This window comes from Arvicanthis niloticus, chromosome 2 (genome assembly GCF_011762505.2).
Source record: "Arvicanthis niloticus isolate mArvNil1 chromosome 2, mArvNil1.pat.X, whole genome shotgun sequence".
Lineage (NCBI taxonomy): Eukaryota > Metazoa > Chordata > Mammalia > Rodentia > Muridae > Arvicanthis > Arvicanthis niloticus.
This window is the reverse complement of record NC_047659.1, coordinates 37,497,942-37,513,797: the sequence shown is the minus strand read 5'-3', so window position 1 is coordinate 37,513,797 and position 15,856 is coordinate 37,497,942. Positions and strand designations below refer to the sequence as shown.

Genomic DNA, 15,856 nt, shown 5'->3' with positions numbered 1-15,856 from the left:
GCAAGAAGTCCGCGTGTACATGTACACACACATACCACTGAGAGGGAGGGGTGGGGAGGGAGGGGAAGGGGAAGGAGGAGGAGGAGAGAGAGAGAATAAATGAGCTGTGACATTCATATTTTATGAGAATCACCATGAACTAAGCAGGACCAAACCTCCCCTGCAAGTTCACCTTTCTGTGTCACAGGCTCTCGGCTCCTCAGGCATCTCTACCTGAAACACCTAAGTTGGTTCTGCCTCTGATTCTCAAGCTAAGTGTTTCCTCTGCTCTCAACTGTCTCCTAGATCGCTCTGGAATTGCTCAGGTTTCAACTCAGTGGTATCTCCACAGCACAACCTGTCCCTGCCACTGTCACAAAGAAGCATCTGACTCTCTTCTTACATTACTTTGTGATCTTTTATTTATTTATTCATTTTTATTTTGGCAAGGTCTTACTATGTAGTCCTGGTTGGCCTGGAGCTCCCTATGTAGACTAGGCTAGCCTCAAATTCATAGAGTTGCACCTGCCTCTGCTTCCTGAACTCTGGGATTAAAGGTACGCATGGTCACACAGACCTTTTGTACTGGTTTCTCATTGATTTTCGACTTCATTTTCAGAACTGGGAAGAAAGCTCTCTGTAGGTGGGGCTTCTGTGTCATTATGACCTATTGTATTCTGAGCAGAGCCTGGACCTTAGTAAGCAATCAATACAGATTTGTGGGACAAATTCAAATGAGACTTTTCACCACCACTGGCTTTCGGCCAGTAATAGAGCAATGGCTTTTTAAAAAAAAAAATCTGGGAGATTGTGATCTTAACCTTGGAATGGAACATTCAGCTCAGCAATTAATCAAATGTGAGAACAGGAAAGGACACTTCCTGACATGCTGGAACCAGAACCTGTATTTCTCTTATCTCTTCCTTGAGAAGCTGAGAAGCTGCCACTTAAAAGAAGGACTGGAAGGAGCAAGGGGGAGATGCAGGGATCCAGAAAGCACTGGGGCACAGGAAGATGACAGCTCAGCCAGAGGACACAGGGTATGAGGAATGGGTGTGTGTGTGTTGGGAAAAGGAGCATCTGATAAGACAGGTCACTTAAAAACTGAAGGAAATGAAAACAACAACAACAAAACAAGACAAACAGGTAGAAGGTAGACTATTTAGGCATGATTTTTTTCAGAATCACAAAATTTATCTGAAAATGCACTGCATTGAGAAAATGGATTGTCAGGGTTAAATCTCCACTTAGCATTAGAAGAAGTTAATGTCTAGAATTAACAGTTAGGGACTAGCAGTTTATGTGCGTTATTTGAAAATAGGAAGGTCGGCTTGGGTAACTACCATGAACCAGTGGACAGAATTCTGGACAGTGATCTCTGGTGGGTTGGGCTATATAAACTGGGGAGAATGGAGTGTTAGTTACTAGCTAGTTTTCTTCTCGGTCTCTCAGGGACATCCTGCCATATGACTGGTGAAAAGCCACTATCCAAAACTACAAACCGTGTTTTGTTTTCCCCAGTAACCACGTATAACCACAAGATAAAAAGTGAACACACAGCCTGAGCTTCCAGTGCCTCCACTCTCCCTCCAAGTGCAGAAGCTGCATTGCTTTCTCTCAGACCTGTGGAGGACACCCATGCCTTCGATAAACCTTTAAGATTTAAAAGACAAATTGTCTAACACACTTTGCAGTGATGGCTTAGAAATTACACAGCTATGCTGAGTGTGGGGACAGGGTGGGAGAGAGAGGAGGCAGAAAGGGAGGAAGAGAGGGCAACTGAGAGAGCAAGTGAAAGAGATGTGTCTGGGAATTATTGGTAGATTTGAACCACAAGAAACTTAAATTCTTCTAGTAGAATTCCCCATTGGCCTACAGCAGGGCTGCTCATGGGGAGATAGAAATTATGCATGTGGCAGAAGACTTCGGGAAAAGTCTTTTAAATATTAACCAGACTCTGTGAAGTGAATTTGGAAATATTGAAAAATAACTAACAAAGAATGTACTTTTGAGAGTGGTGGTTTAGGCCAGGGTAGAAATAACTTTTGTTTTCATAATGGTTTTTGAAAGCAAATAGACATTTTTTAAAATAAAATATGAAAAGATGATAGTTTAGTTTTGTGCTTCTGATGGCAGAGGGAAACACAATAATAATAATAATAATAATAATAATAATAATAATAATAATAATAATAATTTTTAAAACCCTAATAAATGACAACTTTGAAACTCATTTCCATCAGAGCCAAAGAGGACTGGAAATGCAAACGTTTTGACATTTGTAAAATGAAGCATCTTTTGTTATTTGATATAACACTGAATAGTTCCTCATTCCTAACTCAATAGTTGTTCTTAATACAATACAAAGTTGCTTCATTTTCTCTGTTATTGGGCAACTTGGGCAGGGTTATTCAACAAGCCCTTGCTGACTAACTTCACCCACAGGAGTGGATTAAACTGACCTTATTCTCTGTGGGTGAGGAGCCTGTTCCCAAGGCATAAAAGCAGGCAAGCGTCTGCCAAACCCTACTTCCTTCCTGAGTCATTTTAGATATAAACATCCTTGGCTGCCGCTAGAGAAGGCCTGAGAAATGAGAATTGAAAGATAAATGGGGCAAGAAGATAAAAAAGAAATTACAGCTGCTATTTTAGTGAGTGGTAAAAAGTGAACATTACCTTACTTTTCTGTTTTATGGTTGAGAAAGAGCAAATAGGAAATGCCTTCTAGATAGGCAGAGGGATGGTCTCCTGGGGACTGTTACCAGTTATCTTCTGGATAAGGCAGTTCTGGGAAAGGAATGCAAGCCTGGTGCCACAGCCAGTAAAAACAGAATACAACTAAACAAACAAACACAGCGTTTGCATCTGGCCAGAGTTTAGGATCCTGGATGTGATGGAAACTTTCCAGCTAACAGCTCTCCATTTCACATACCTCTTTTCACTCCTGAACCCCTGTCTACTGCAGGAACCAGGCCTCCAGACTTCACTTTTTGATGGGAGATAGAGCTTCTCCCCCTCCACCGCCCCACCCCGTGAACTGCACTTTTAGTGGAGACTTAGTTCTCATTGGCTGTGAGGCTCTAATAAAGTGTGTTGGAAGCTGAATTGGGGCCATTCTTCTGGCCTGTGAAAGACAGCTGATTTGAGATCACAAAACCAAACAAGAACACTGGGAAATTTTAGAGCGGCTGTATCTGTACTCCTGATGCTTTTCGTAGGCTGTTCTGTCTTGGGTTTGCCTTGTTACCCCCAAACCTCCTCTGACTTAAAATGGTTTCAATTAGGTCTCAGATTAGGATGCAAATCAACATCCTGCCTGAAGATAGGGTTATGAGAGGGAAGGAGTCAGTGGTGGCTTTTAAGATGCTCTGACACTTGGTCAGAGGACATTTTTTTGATGGGGGCCTCAGCTTTCTCTTGTGACTTGCTACTGGCTGCTGAAGAAAATGGTTACACCAGGAGATGTAAAAAGAAATATATTATATATGTATATACATAAATAATTTATATATAGTATAGATATTCCCAAGACAACGGTATGCTAAGACGCACAGTTTGATGAGTCTGCAGGTATTAGTTCACCTATCAACTATCACCAAAGTAAAAATAATGAGCATATCTACGTCTCTCAAAAGTCTCCTCGTAAGCTTTTATAATTTCTCCCTGTACCTTCTAACCCACCCCAGTCATCAGCTAGACAATGATCTGCCTTTGTAGAAATGAAATGGTCTTATTGTTCTCTCTTACTATTTATGGATTTAGGGTATAATTTTTTTAAGCAACAGAATTATATGATTCATTCATGGTGGATATGTCCATTGTCTCTCTGTATGTTTCTGTGACCCTGTCTCCCTTCCCCCTCTCCCACCCCCACCCCATTGTCCGGTATTCTATGGAACAATATGGTGTTTTGTTTTGTTTTGTTTTGTTTTTTTGGTTTTTTAGTCTATTTACTACTTTAAAACATTACAACGAAGAGGATTTAAACAAAAAGTTGCTGTGACATCTCTGCATGCTTTGGAGGTATGCTTTGATTTCTCCTGGATACATATGTAGTCATGAGACAATGAGGTGTACAGGAGAGGTCAGGTCTGAAGTCATTTTTGGTTTTGTTTTGTTTTTCCTAGTAGCAGAGTATTGAAGTCTCCTCCTCCCCAGCATGTGGCCCTCATTTTCCCTTTAAGTACTAATGATCTTGAATATTGTCTCATGCTTGTCTGCTATTCTGACACCTTCTGTGATGGCAGCACCACAATCAGTTTAGTAGAGCATCTATCAGGTCAAAAAGTTTTCCCGTAAACATTTTAGTCAGTCCCCATTCTTATCTCTACACCAGATGCACACACATTTTGTTTCTGTTTCTGCAGGTTTGTCTGTACGAGGCCATGGTTCTAATCCATCGCTATTTCAACCCCATCCCAGCCTCTCCATCTGAGACTGCTCTCCATCTTCACCCAGCTCTCTGATCATTATTCATTATCAGTAAGATTTTCTACATGCCCACCAACTCTTCTGCCTTCTTTAGAACCTTCATCTGTCCTCAGGAGACACCTTTTGCCATGGCCTATTCAGATCAGCATTACACCCCACCCCACCCCATGCATGCGCACAGGCACGCTACACCTGTCCATTATGGTTAGGAGGTAAACTTGGTGCTCCGTCATCTATGTCACTGTCTTTGCTTCGCCTAAGCTTCTCCTTCTTTGGTAACAAACAAACAGAATGGGATTAGAATTGCTTGACCTTCCCTGTCTTCCACTCTGTACTATAATATTCTTTGTCTTCTATATTTGCTGAATACGCACCTCATTCAACTTCTTTGCTTCTGATTCTGCCCAACTCTCCAGTGTCTATCTTCTCCATCGCTCTCTGGTCATTTCTTCCAAAACCACACTTTGTCACTTGTCGGCACTACAAAGCCACCTCTGAAATTACCTTATTTTGAACACTCCTCTTGCTGACAAGTCCCCAACTTTCCAGCTTGTTTGGTAAAATACCTTTTCCTTGAGTGTTCTTTCACCTCTTCAGGACTTCCCAAACACTGCTCAAGAGACTCTTGCTAATGAATTAGCTACCTCCTGCTTTCACACGCTCACTTCCTAGAGCATGTTCGTTGCGACATTATCTCACGCCTTTTTGTCAAGGTACTGTAACTAAATAACTGTGTACTTCCTCTGCACAAAGATTAATTCACTTTTTATTTTCTGAAAAAAAAAAAGAGGATGGAAAGAAGGGAGGGAGAAGAGGAGGGAGAAAGGAAGGGAGGGAGGAAGGAAGGAAGGGAGGGAGAAAGGGAGGGAGGGAAAGAGAGCCGGAGGGAGGGAGGGAAGGAGGAAGGGAGGGAGGAAGAAAGCTGGCTTAGGAATGCCACTACACACCCTCACTCTCTGTAGGCCCAGGCCAGAAAGGGTAGAGGTTTCATATACTCACAAGAGTATATAAGAGGTTTCATCTTCAGCATATGCTTGGCTTTCAGTCTCCTGTTGACATTTGTCTACCATTCCTTTCCAAAGCCACCTTTGAGCTCTTCTACTCTCCTCCAAACTCATTCCTCAGTGTGTGCCTCCTTTCTCGTGCTTGGCTTGAGCCTGTTCTTCACATCATACATTAAAACTATTTGACACAGAGTTTCTTAATTTCCTATGATCCCATCTTCAGCTCCACCCACAAAGGGTTTACATCCCACCCCCCACACCCCCATACCTGCCACTCAGTTATAACGCAGAGGACATTTGTCCCTTAGTAGCTTCTTGTGTCCCTGGACTTTCTATGTGGCTACTTTCTTAGAAACTCTGTTAATTTATTCTGTCTCTCAAATCTATCTTTATTTATTTTCTTACCCAGTTCTTCCTAGTAGCATTTAAAAATATGGCAGTCACTTTCATCTTAGGGAAACATTACCATTTTACCCCTTAAAAACTGTATACATACCACCAAACCACTTTCAGAAGCTTGCCTGGACCTCACATCCTCCTTTACCTACAGCCCTCTTCCTTTCTTTATCTTCAGAGCTGATGCTGTCTGTAGTCACCTACTTTGGCTTCTTCATCCCGCTATACTACTGAAACTGCATTCACCAAAGTCACTAAAACATCCCACAAGGCTAAATTGCACAATCCAAGGTCTCAATCTTACTTGACACTATACACTTGATATGTGGTGCATACTGTCCCATTCACAAAATAAATTAGGCTGTCCAAGAGACAAAATATGTAATCAAACAACACATTAAAACTAGGGAACTAGGGGGCTGGAGAGATGGCTCAGTGGTTAAATGTACTAGCTGCTCTTCCAGAGATCCTGAGTTCAATTCCCAGCAACCACCTGGTGGCTCACAACCATCTGTAATGGGATCCTATGCCCTCTTCTGGTGTGTCTAAAGACAGCGACAGTGTACTCACATACAAATAAATGAGTAAATCTTAAAAAACAAACAAACAAACAAACTACTAGAATGGAAAACTAGAAACTGACAACTTTTTGATCCCTAGAACCTACATAGTAGAAGGAGAGAGTGACTTGTCCAAGTTGCTCTCTGAGCTACATGTGCATGGTACAGAGAGAAAAAGAGAGAGAGAGAGAGAGAGAGAGAGAGAGAGAGAGAGAGAGAGAGAGAGAGAGACGACACGTGGATTCAGAGCATGTTTTTTATATCTTTTAAGTAGTTTCTCTGACCTGTCCTTTGGTACCTGTGGCTCTGCAGTTTCAACACGAAGACCTCATGTCTGGGAAGGTAAGGGCGGACCAGATGCACTTTGTGGTTCTTTTAAGCCCTCAGACTCCAGGGTTGCTGATTTTGAGTCACACACGAGTAAGTAGTCACATTTGTATGCATGGTTCAGCATCCCCATCCTTGAAGTGAGACATTTTCTCTCGCTGCCTAAATTACTTCTAGGTCATAAATTCTCCGTTGGAAGCAATGTTAACACTTTCAGGTATCCTGCCTGCTCCACACTAGGAATTGGATTATCTGGAGAGGAATAGTCATTTAAAATAGTGTTAGGGAGTGTGCTAAAAATCTTGACCTATTTAAATTCATAGAAACGAAAGTCTACTTCCTACTTAGAACACACTTTCTGTCCATAGACTTATCAAGAAGACATATCTAGTGTTTACACTGTCCTTAACATGATGTTACTTCTTTAGTTTTATAGGAAAATAGTATGATAAAAATCCATGGGGAAGAACAAACAGCGGAAGTTACAGAAAAACATATTTTCCTTTGTATTTCTACACCCAATATGATGTGGGAGAGAGAATAGACCTGGGATGACCTGGATTTTGATTTTACCAGACACCTTCTACCCGGGAGCAGGAGCAGGTTTCCCTGACTCTTGGACCTGTAAGTGAGGGCAATGGTGTACATCATGGAGCCCCTCCTGAGATGAGGGTGAGCATCAAGTGAATCTTCCACAGAGTGAGTCTGCTAGACCATCTCAGACGTCTACACACAGACATCAGTGGCCTAATAAGGAAGAGCTACTGAAACCTCTGAGTCCATAGACAGCAGCAGGGCAGGAGCTCAGCACTCAGCCTACCTGGTCATTACCTAGACACAGCAGAGTCAGGCGCTGGTAGTAGAGTGACTGGCTGAGAGGAGTTGTTGGTTTCAATGCTCTCTGCATGTTGATCATTTAGATGACAGCAGTTAGTCTATAAATGTGAAGGATTCAGTTTTCTGACTTCTCAGTCAGAGCAATCACCTTTTGCAAAATATTCAAGGGAACTATTGCCTAAAGAACAGTCTAAAAAGATATGCAAGTGTTAATGGAGTGAAGTTTTTTTTTTAAATAATTTTTAAAAACACCCTATTAGAAGGGAATTAGAAGGTTCCTTTGTCTATCTTACTGAATTGCATCTCAACAATATTGAAAAAAAATAAATATACTATAAAACTCAACACAGATGCAATGGAGTATTTGAGTTTAGATAATTATTCTTCATATTACCTCCATCTTACAATTATATCTCCATAAGGACTCAAGAGTTACATATATTATTTTATACTTCGGAACATATCTTATCACTCTTTTATTACCAATTTTTATTACAGCCACCTGAATATTTATACATCTTTCTCTCCAGCCTTATCCCATGGGCTTACTGCTTCACAGATATTCAAGAGCCTAGTATTCACCAGTAGTCTTGGGGGTGGGGGGCGGGTGTTATTTGCTGTTTGTTTCCAAGATAGGGTTTCTCTGTGTAGCTTTGGCTGTCCTGGAACTCACTCTGTAGACCAAGCTGGCCTTGAACTCAGATATCTCCCTTCTTCTGCCTTCCCAGTGCTGGTATTAAAGGCGTGCGCTACCACACCTGGCTGAGTCTTAAAAAAAAATTGGGCTGACCGTCTCACTAGCACCCAGGCCCAGATCCAGGGCTTTGAATTGGCCCACCCCAGCATCTACCCCATCTATGAACTGCTGGACAATATGAAGGGGCAGGTCCTGCAGAACCAGAACTGCAGGATCTCCATGACACAGGGCAACAGCAAGAAGAGTCTTAGTGAGGATCCAGTATTGATGGTGTAGCAGAAGCCAGAGGCCTGGAACCGGTCCAATGACTCATTGCAATGAACATTTAGAAGTGAGGCTGTTTGAGCAAAAGGGTGTACCATGTGACACACTGTGACACACTGCAGCTTCCACAACAAGGGTAGAGAGCAGATACAAAGGAATGGGGAGATGAGTGGTATTGGGGTGCACAATGTGAAACTCACAGAGTCAATGAAAAATTTTAAAAATTGCCAAGTGTTTTGATAGGTCATCAATAATATTTTTGTCTCATGGATTTTTTGTTTGTTTGTTTGTTTGTTTGCTTGGGGTTTTGGGAGGATTGGGTTTTTTGTTTGTGTTTGTGTTTTTTTTTTTTTTTCATCTTAGAATCTAAAAAAAAAAAAAAAAAAAAACCCACAATGCTCTTTAAATATATGGGCTATCCTATACTGCTTATAAAAATGCTATGCTCTCTAAAGACATGGGCTATCTCATACTACTTACTTGTGTCTGCAAGATTCTTTTGATTGTAGAATTCAGTAGAGTTGGTTTAAACAGGATGGCATCTATTAAGAGTTTTCATTTTCACAAATCTTTGAGGCACGTGTAGGGGGACATTTTTAGCAAAAGTACCATGGCAGATAATGTCTCTCATTAGGCACTATTGAACAGCATAGGGAGACCTGTGAGTCCATAAAACCCATATCTTCTCTTAGGTGGGTGGCACATCTGGGTACATTCTTAAATTAGAGAGATGTATACAGAAGGGATTTTAGTCTGTGAGTAGACATGAGAAATGGGGTGCTTGAAGTTGATGGGTTCAGAAACATTTAAACAATTTAAGAGTTTTATTTCTCTTGTTCTGTTCATAGCAGCATTTTTCCACTTTGCCAAAACTCAAGATGATCTAGACAGTATAGAGATGTGATATTCTATAATACTGAAGCAGTGTTTAAGAATGTATTATCTTTTTAATTGTTTTCATTCTTGATTATATTAGAGGAAAGTCCGATATATTCTGGCTTTCCTCCTTTCTTTCCAATTTTTGTGTGTATGGAACATATTGTGTATGCATCCCACATATGTGTGAGCAGATGTGTGTGTGTGTGTGTTTGTGTGTGTGTGTACAATGTGGGCATGTGCATTGAGGCCTAAGATGGATGTTGGACATTTTCATCCTATATATTAAAGCAGGGCCCTTCACTTGAACTGAGAGCTCATCAGTTCAGCTAGTCTAGTTAACCAACTTATTCCACGGATCTCTGTCTCCACCTCATTCCATGCACTGAGATTACAGGCAACTCACCACAGCCAGCCAGCAATTGGGATGCTGGAGACCCAACCTCTAGTCCTCATGCTTCTTTCAGGTCTCATGCCAAGAACTTTGTCCACTAAACTATCTCCCCAGTCCATAGGATTGCATTTTATAAAGAATTTTTTTCTACTCTTACTAATATACTATTCTAATTAACAAACAAACAGGATACTTTCTGTGCTAGCTCAGAATCTTCAGTGAATACACAGCTGATCTTAAATTTCCATTAGCTTCCAGGATGGAGTGGTTTACACAGTGACATGTGTAATCTATCTCAAGGTGACCAGCACACGGGAAAGTTCCTAAAAGTGGCAGATCCGAGAAGGTAGGTGTTAGACCTCTTATGTTACAGGTGAGAAACTTGGACTCCAAGAAGCCATGCGACTAGCACTAAGCTATGTTTTACCTCCTTTGGGTGAAGTCATTTCTTCATCATTGATTTACATGCAAAAAAGCCCAATTTCAACCTCTGCTCTGATTGCACAGTTAAGAAGCATACCAAAGCTTTGACTCGATTATAAGCAAAAACTTTGATTAGATGCCTGCGAGAGGATGCTGTGTGTGTAAACTTTATACCTGACACAACCTTTTCAGTGTCTTGTTCCATGGAATTGCAAGTGAGTAAAGCTGGAAAGGGTTGTATTAAGGGAAGTGATCCAGACTCAGGAGCAGAAATGACACACACTTTCTCTCACATGTGGATTCTAGACTTTAATGTCCGTGTGTGTGTGTGTGTGTGTGTGTGTGTGTGTGTATGCATGTAAGTATGGATATGGGTATAGGCCACCAAAACCAGAAACGAGGTGCTGGGGAAGAGGGGTGGGGACTAAGACACATGCAGTGAGAAAGCAGGAGGTGCCTGGGATTGGGGGGTTACGAGTATGTCTGTGGGAACAGCAAGACAGGAAGAAAAGCAGAAGCAGAATCAACCAAACAATTTTATTTGAAAATGCCACCATGGCATTTTGTATGCTAATTAAAACTTTTTAAAAAGAATATAAAAGTAATTGGTTTTATTATAACCCCAAACCTCATAGCAACATGGAGATCAGATAGTGAGTCAGCGGGGAAAACAAAGGAGAAACTTGCAAATCCTGATTTGTTTCATAGTTTCTCCTGGGCTTGGCAAACACACACAGAGAGAGAGAGAGAGAGAGAGAGAGAGAGAGAGAGAGAGAGAGAGAGAGAGAGAGAGAGAATGCAGTCTGGCTATATTTATTCACTTGCTTTTCTAAGTGGCAAGAGACCCTCACTGTGGCATTTGTCAGTGTGTACATAAATTACACTTCTCAGATGATGGTCTTTCTTAGCCCTAAAGATGAAGTTGTATGTACCACATTCTCCTTGAGCAATTCAGCACTGACTCCCAGTTCTTGTTCCAGGACTGATTCTGTTTTTCCAGACGGTATCTGCAATGCCAGCTACATGAGGATGTCCATACATCTGAACATCACCAAATGTCCTCGGCGTAAGGAGTTGTGATTGCCTCCTGAAGAAAGGGATTAGATCTACTTTTAAATGCATTTTGACAAATTCATTTGTAATTTCTAAGATGACCTTTCTGCTAACTTGTAATTTGATTGCTTAACAGATTAGATATGTAAAGAAGAAATGATATCAATGAAAAATGGTGCTTGTTTATTTGGTCAAAGCTGACCAACACACCTATCTAGTAAACGTTTGGGAGAAACACATAATTCTGATGGAAGAGAAGGACTCCCATGAAATAGTTAATTTCACAGAGAAGCCAAGCCCTTTGGTAAATTCAGGCATTTCAGCATTACAAGTAAAGGCAAAGTGGCAAGTTGCCAAGGAGAAATGAAACCGGTTCCCAGAGATGCTTGTTGCAGGCATCGTGATTTGTGGGCAAACTCATTTGCGGCAGGAAGTCACTGGGAGGGGGAAGAAGCAGAGTAGGGCCTGCAGTTGTGTCTACCACTGATCCAGACAAAACAGCAATCAAAACCCAGGAGCTGACATCCAATCATCAAAGGATCCCAGCCATTGGTATAGTGTTATCCAGACAAAGCTGAAAACACCCCAAGGAAGGCAGAATCTCAATTTCGGAAGTCGGAGACAAGAAAACAGCATCCAAATAGCAATATCTGAGATCAGACAGACACAGTAACAGCATTAGAATAGCCTGAGTTTAATTGTAAACCTTGATGATACAACTGCATGTACAGGGTAGTGAATTTGTAGTGTTCATTTGCTTTGCTGCCTTTCAAACAGTATACAAGTGTATTGTGCTCTCACATACAATGATGCCGTTATATTATGGCAGTGGTTGGGGAAATGCCTACAGCTTGATTAATTGTAGAACAGAACTGCTCGACAGCAGAGCTGTCAGATATCAAAACACTTGCCAGGTTCTTTAATTGGACAAATTGAAGAATGTATATAGTGTTGCCACTATAACCAAAATCAATCTATAATTTCAGTAAAAATTAACTCTTTAATACTATCCTCTTTTTTATCTCTAAAATGTTGAGAGACACAGAGAGAGAGAGAGAGAGAGAGAGAGAGAGAGAGAGAGAGAGAGGAAACTGACTCAAAACCGCTACACTGTGAAGTCTACAGAAACGCTTTCACACACAGGTGCATTCAAGACTGACCACCGATAAGCAAACAAAGGGGCAGGACTTGGGAGGATCTTCCAAATTTCCCAAGAGTTTTTATATACAGCATTTTGCTTAGTCCCCACAACAACTCTCTCAGATTGACACAGAAGCATCTCTACTTCACCACCAACAAGGCCTACTCTATAGCAGGTTCTATTCGAGTACTTGAGAGAACAACATGAACGGCATTCCTGCAGCCAGCAGATTTAATCAGTGAAGAAACAGAGCAGAGCATTGGTGATGGTCTGTAAGCTTTCCCCCTAGATGCCACAAATCTATCTTTGGACTCAAAAAAGAAAGAAAGAAAAAAAAAAAAGAAAAAACAAACAAACAAACAAAAAAACCCCAAAACCTAATGTTTTTATCTTTTTACTAGGCAACCTCTAAACCAAAAAGATCAAATTAGCCAAGAGAGAAATAAATACATTTTCGTTGAAAGCTGTTTTCCAAGGCACTCTGAATTTCATACCAGAAAAACAGTTTGTCAGGTAACTCGGGTCTAAAAGCACCTGCCCGTTAAACCAAGGCTTCTAGACCACTGACTTTATTTTCTTTAGAGCAATGCTAAAGAAACTTACATTAAATCAGTGAGTTTTTCATCTTCAATGTGTAAAGTGCTCAGAAGACATCATCTGCCTCCCAGAAAAGAACACAGGGCACACTGAAAACTGGGTATTTTTTTTTTCAGAGAACAGGACTTTCTAACAAAAGCCACAATGTCATTTGGAAAGGCCAGTCTTTCTCCACTACGTTTGCTATAAAAGAAACTGAGTTCATCTTGCAGCGATTGAGGTAAGTTTTTGGTGAAAGTCCATCGTTAGATGCCCATGTCTTTCCCACTGCACCACCTCAGAAGATCCCATTTCATGTTGCCTCTCTGTACCACGGCGACTAAAATGACGAGGATTCGTGTTAGGACTAAGGTGACAGTCCCCACCTCTCTCCATTGTGGGTGGAACTTATCAAACAGCTGTGGGCCCATGCTTTGATAGTGGGAACCTACACCCTGATTTTGAACAGTGCTTTGCTCAATGGCTCTGACATCCACTGATGTTCTTTGTCGGAGTCAGCTACCCACTGCAGCTTGCAAAATAGAAAAATTTCTAGTTTTCTATTCCTTATCAATTCCCCCAAAAGAAAAAAAAAAAATCCGAGTAAATGTTAAGTTCTTCAGCATTAATGGCCAAAATCATGTGGGATGATAAAATAGTCTACCTCAAAATGGCAGCCTGGGTTTTAGTCTCTCTCTCTCTCTCTCTCTCTCTCTCTCTCTCTCTCTCTCTCTCTCTCCCCCATTCATCCATTCATTCATGTATTATTATCATCGGTTCTTTGTGTATTTCACATCATACCCTCAATTCTACTCATCTCTCTCGCTCTCCCCCCTTACCCACCCTCCACTCTTGTCACCCTCACTAAAAGAGAAAAAAAATATATCACCGTGGAAGCTGTAGTGTGTCATGGTTTGTCCCACAGTGTACCCTTTTGTCCATACTTCTTTGCTTGCAAATGTTCGTTGTAATGAGTTGTTGATCTGGTATGCTGATCTGGTTCAATGCCTCTGGCTTCTGCTACACTATCAATACTGGAACCTCATTGAGACTCTTCTCAGACATCCTTTCATCATCCTGTGTTGTGAAGATCCTGTAATTTTGGATCTGTGGGACTGGCCACTCCAGCAGTTTATAGATGGGGTAGATCCTGGGAGGGGCCAATTCAAAGGCCTAGATCTGGGCCTGAGAGGTATCTGAGCTGGTTAGCCCTCCAGCTCTCCTGCTCTCACATCATCAGGGTGAGTTCTCCTGCCCTGTACTGGCTGTCCCATCAAATAATGCCACCAGCAAAGGGCAGAGACAGTTCTCCTGCTTTAATATCATCAGGGCGGGCTCATCTGCACTATGCCATTAAGGTCAGCTCTACTGGGTAGCCCAGGCAAGCTGTAAGGGCCTGTTTTCCTAAGTACTGCAACAGGCAAGGGTCAAGACCAAATCTCTCACTCTCATGGCCCAGGGGTAAGGGACAAGGGGGAGGAGGACAGAGTCTTTTCCTCATCCTTACCACTGCCCTGCAGACAAGAGTCAGGGTTGGCTCTCCTGTGTTCCCACCCTCTGGCCAGCTCACCCACAATTCCCACATCCAGGGCCAGCTCTATTGTGCTGCCCGGGCAAGGTACAGGGCTGGCTCTTCCTAGTGCTGCAGCAGGTGAGAAGCAGAGCCATCTCTCTTGCTCTCATGACTCAAGGGCCACCTCCCACCTCCCCCGATGCAGTTGGTGAGGGCAAAGGAGAGGGAACAGGATCTCTCTCTTGCTGATTCCACCACACAGCAGACAAGAGCAGACAAGGACAAACTTAATGCCCTTGGGATTGGTTCACAAGCAAACCCCACATTCAGGGTCAGATCTACTATGTTGTCTAGATGAGGTGCAGGGCATAGTCTCCTGAGTGCTGCTGTAGGTGAGGGGCAGGGCCAGCTGTCCTACTCTGATAACCTCAGGGCTAGCTCTCCTGCCTGCTGTAGATGGCAAGGGGTGCAAGGAAGGGAGCAGCTCTCCCTTGCCCATGTCATGGAAGGGCAGACAAATAGCGGGACCAGCTCTCCTATGCTCACACACTTGGAGCGGCTTACCCCTGCCCCTGACACCATGATCAGCTCTACTGAGCTGCCTGGGCAAGGTGCAGGGGCAAGTCTCCCATCTGCTTCAGGTGGTGAGAGAGGAGCTGGGAGGAAGGTATCTCTTCCTTACCCATGCCACTGCATATGAAACAAGTGGCAGAGCTAGCTCTCCCATGCTCATATCTTGGGGATGACTCATCTAAAATTCCTGCAACCATGCCCAGCTCTACTGGGCAATGTGTGGGGTGTTCTTTCGAGCACTGCAGCTGGCTAGAAGCAAGGTCCGCTCTCCTGCTTTCATGCCCCCAGGACCAGCTCTCCCACAATGCCCAGGTGAGGGGCAGTTCTGCACAGCCATCAAACACCATTTTGTCTCTAGGCTACAAGACGAGAGATGTCCACTTAGCCTTTGGTGGTAATAGACCCTTGCTGCTGTAGGACCATGGACCCAGATGTGACCCCTGGTGGCAGTACAGGCCAGGACTTCACCATGGTCCTAGATGGCATAACCAGATACTCACATCAGACTGTCCTCACTACCCTCTAGTCTCCAGGTCTTTATTGTTCCCACATCCTTCTGTTTCTCTTTCTCTTCAATTCCTGAACCACTTACTTGCTTTTCTTAGTGAAACCCAGCATTCCTTAGTGTCTGGGGTCATCTCAGGACAGGTCTCAGGAGTGCTATATCCCATCCACGCATTATGGAGTCAATCAGGGATCATCTGAAGCATGGTCTGCTCCCCCAGGCCTCTGCAACGCTAGGCTGGTATTCCCTTCCTGCTAGCACCCTGTCTGGTACCATTGTGGGCATCTCCAGCTTGCTTTTTTCAGGG

General features: G+C 42.7%; 1 long non-coding RNA gene across 3 annotated transcripts; it reads left to right on the top strand.

Moving 5' to 3' along the window:
- The first annotated feature begins 787 nt into the window (after positions 1-787).
- LOC143441143 (uncharacterized) lies at positions 788-13,189 on the top strand. 3 transcript variants are annotated; one of them, XR_013108367.1, is made up of 6 exons: positions 788-1,019; positions 3,925-4,002; positions 4,347-4,461; positions 6,642-6,712; positions 10,017-10,111; positions 11,169-13,189. It is a non-coding gene; the product is annotated as an uncharacterized LOC143441143 (long non-coding RNA). The 3 variants fall into 3 exon arrangements; XR_013108366.1 differs by lacking the exon at positions 4,347-4,461 and having other exon boundaries at positions 6,645-6,712; XR_013108368.1 differs by lacking the exon at positions 4,347-4,461.
- Positions 13,190-15,856: the final 2,667 nt, after the last annotated feature.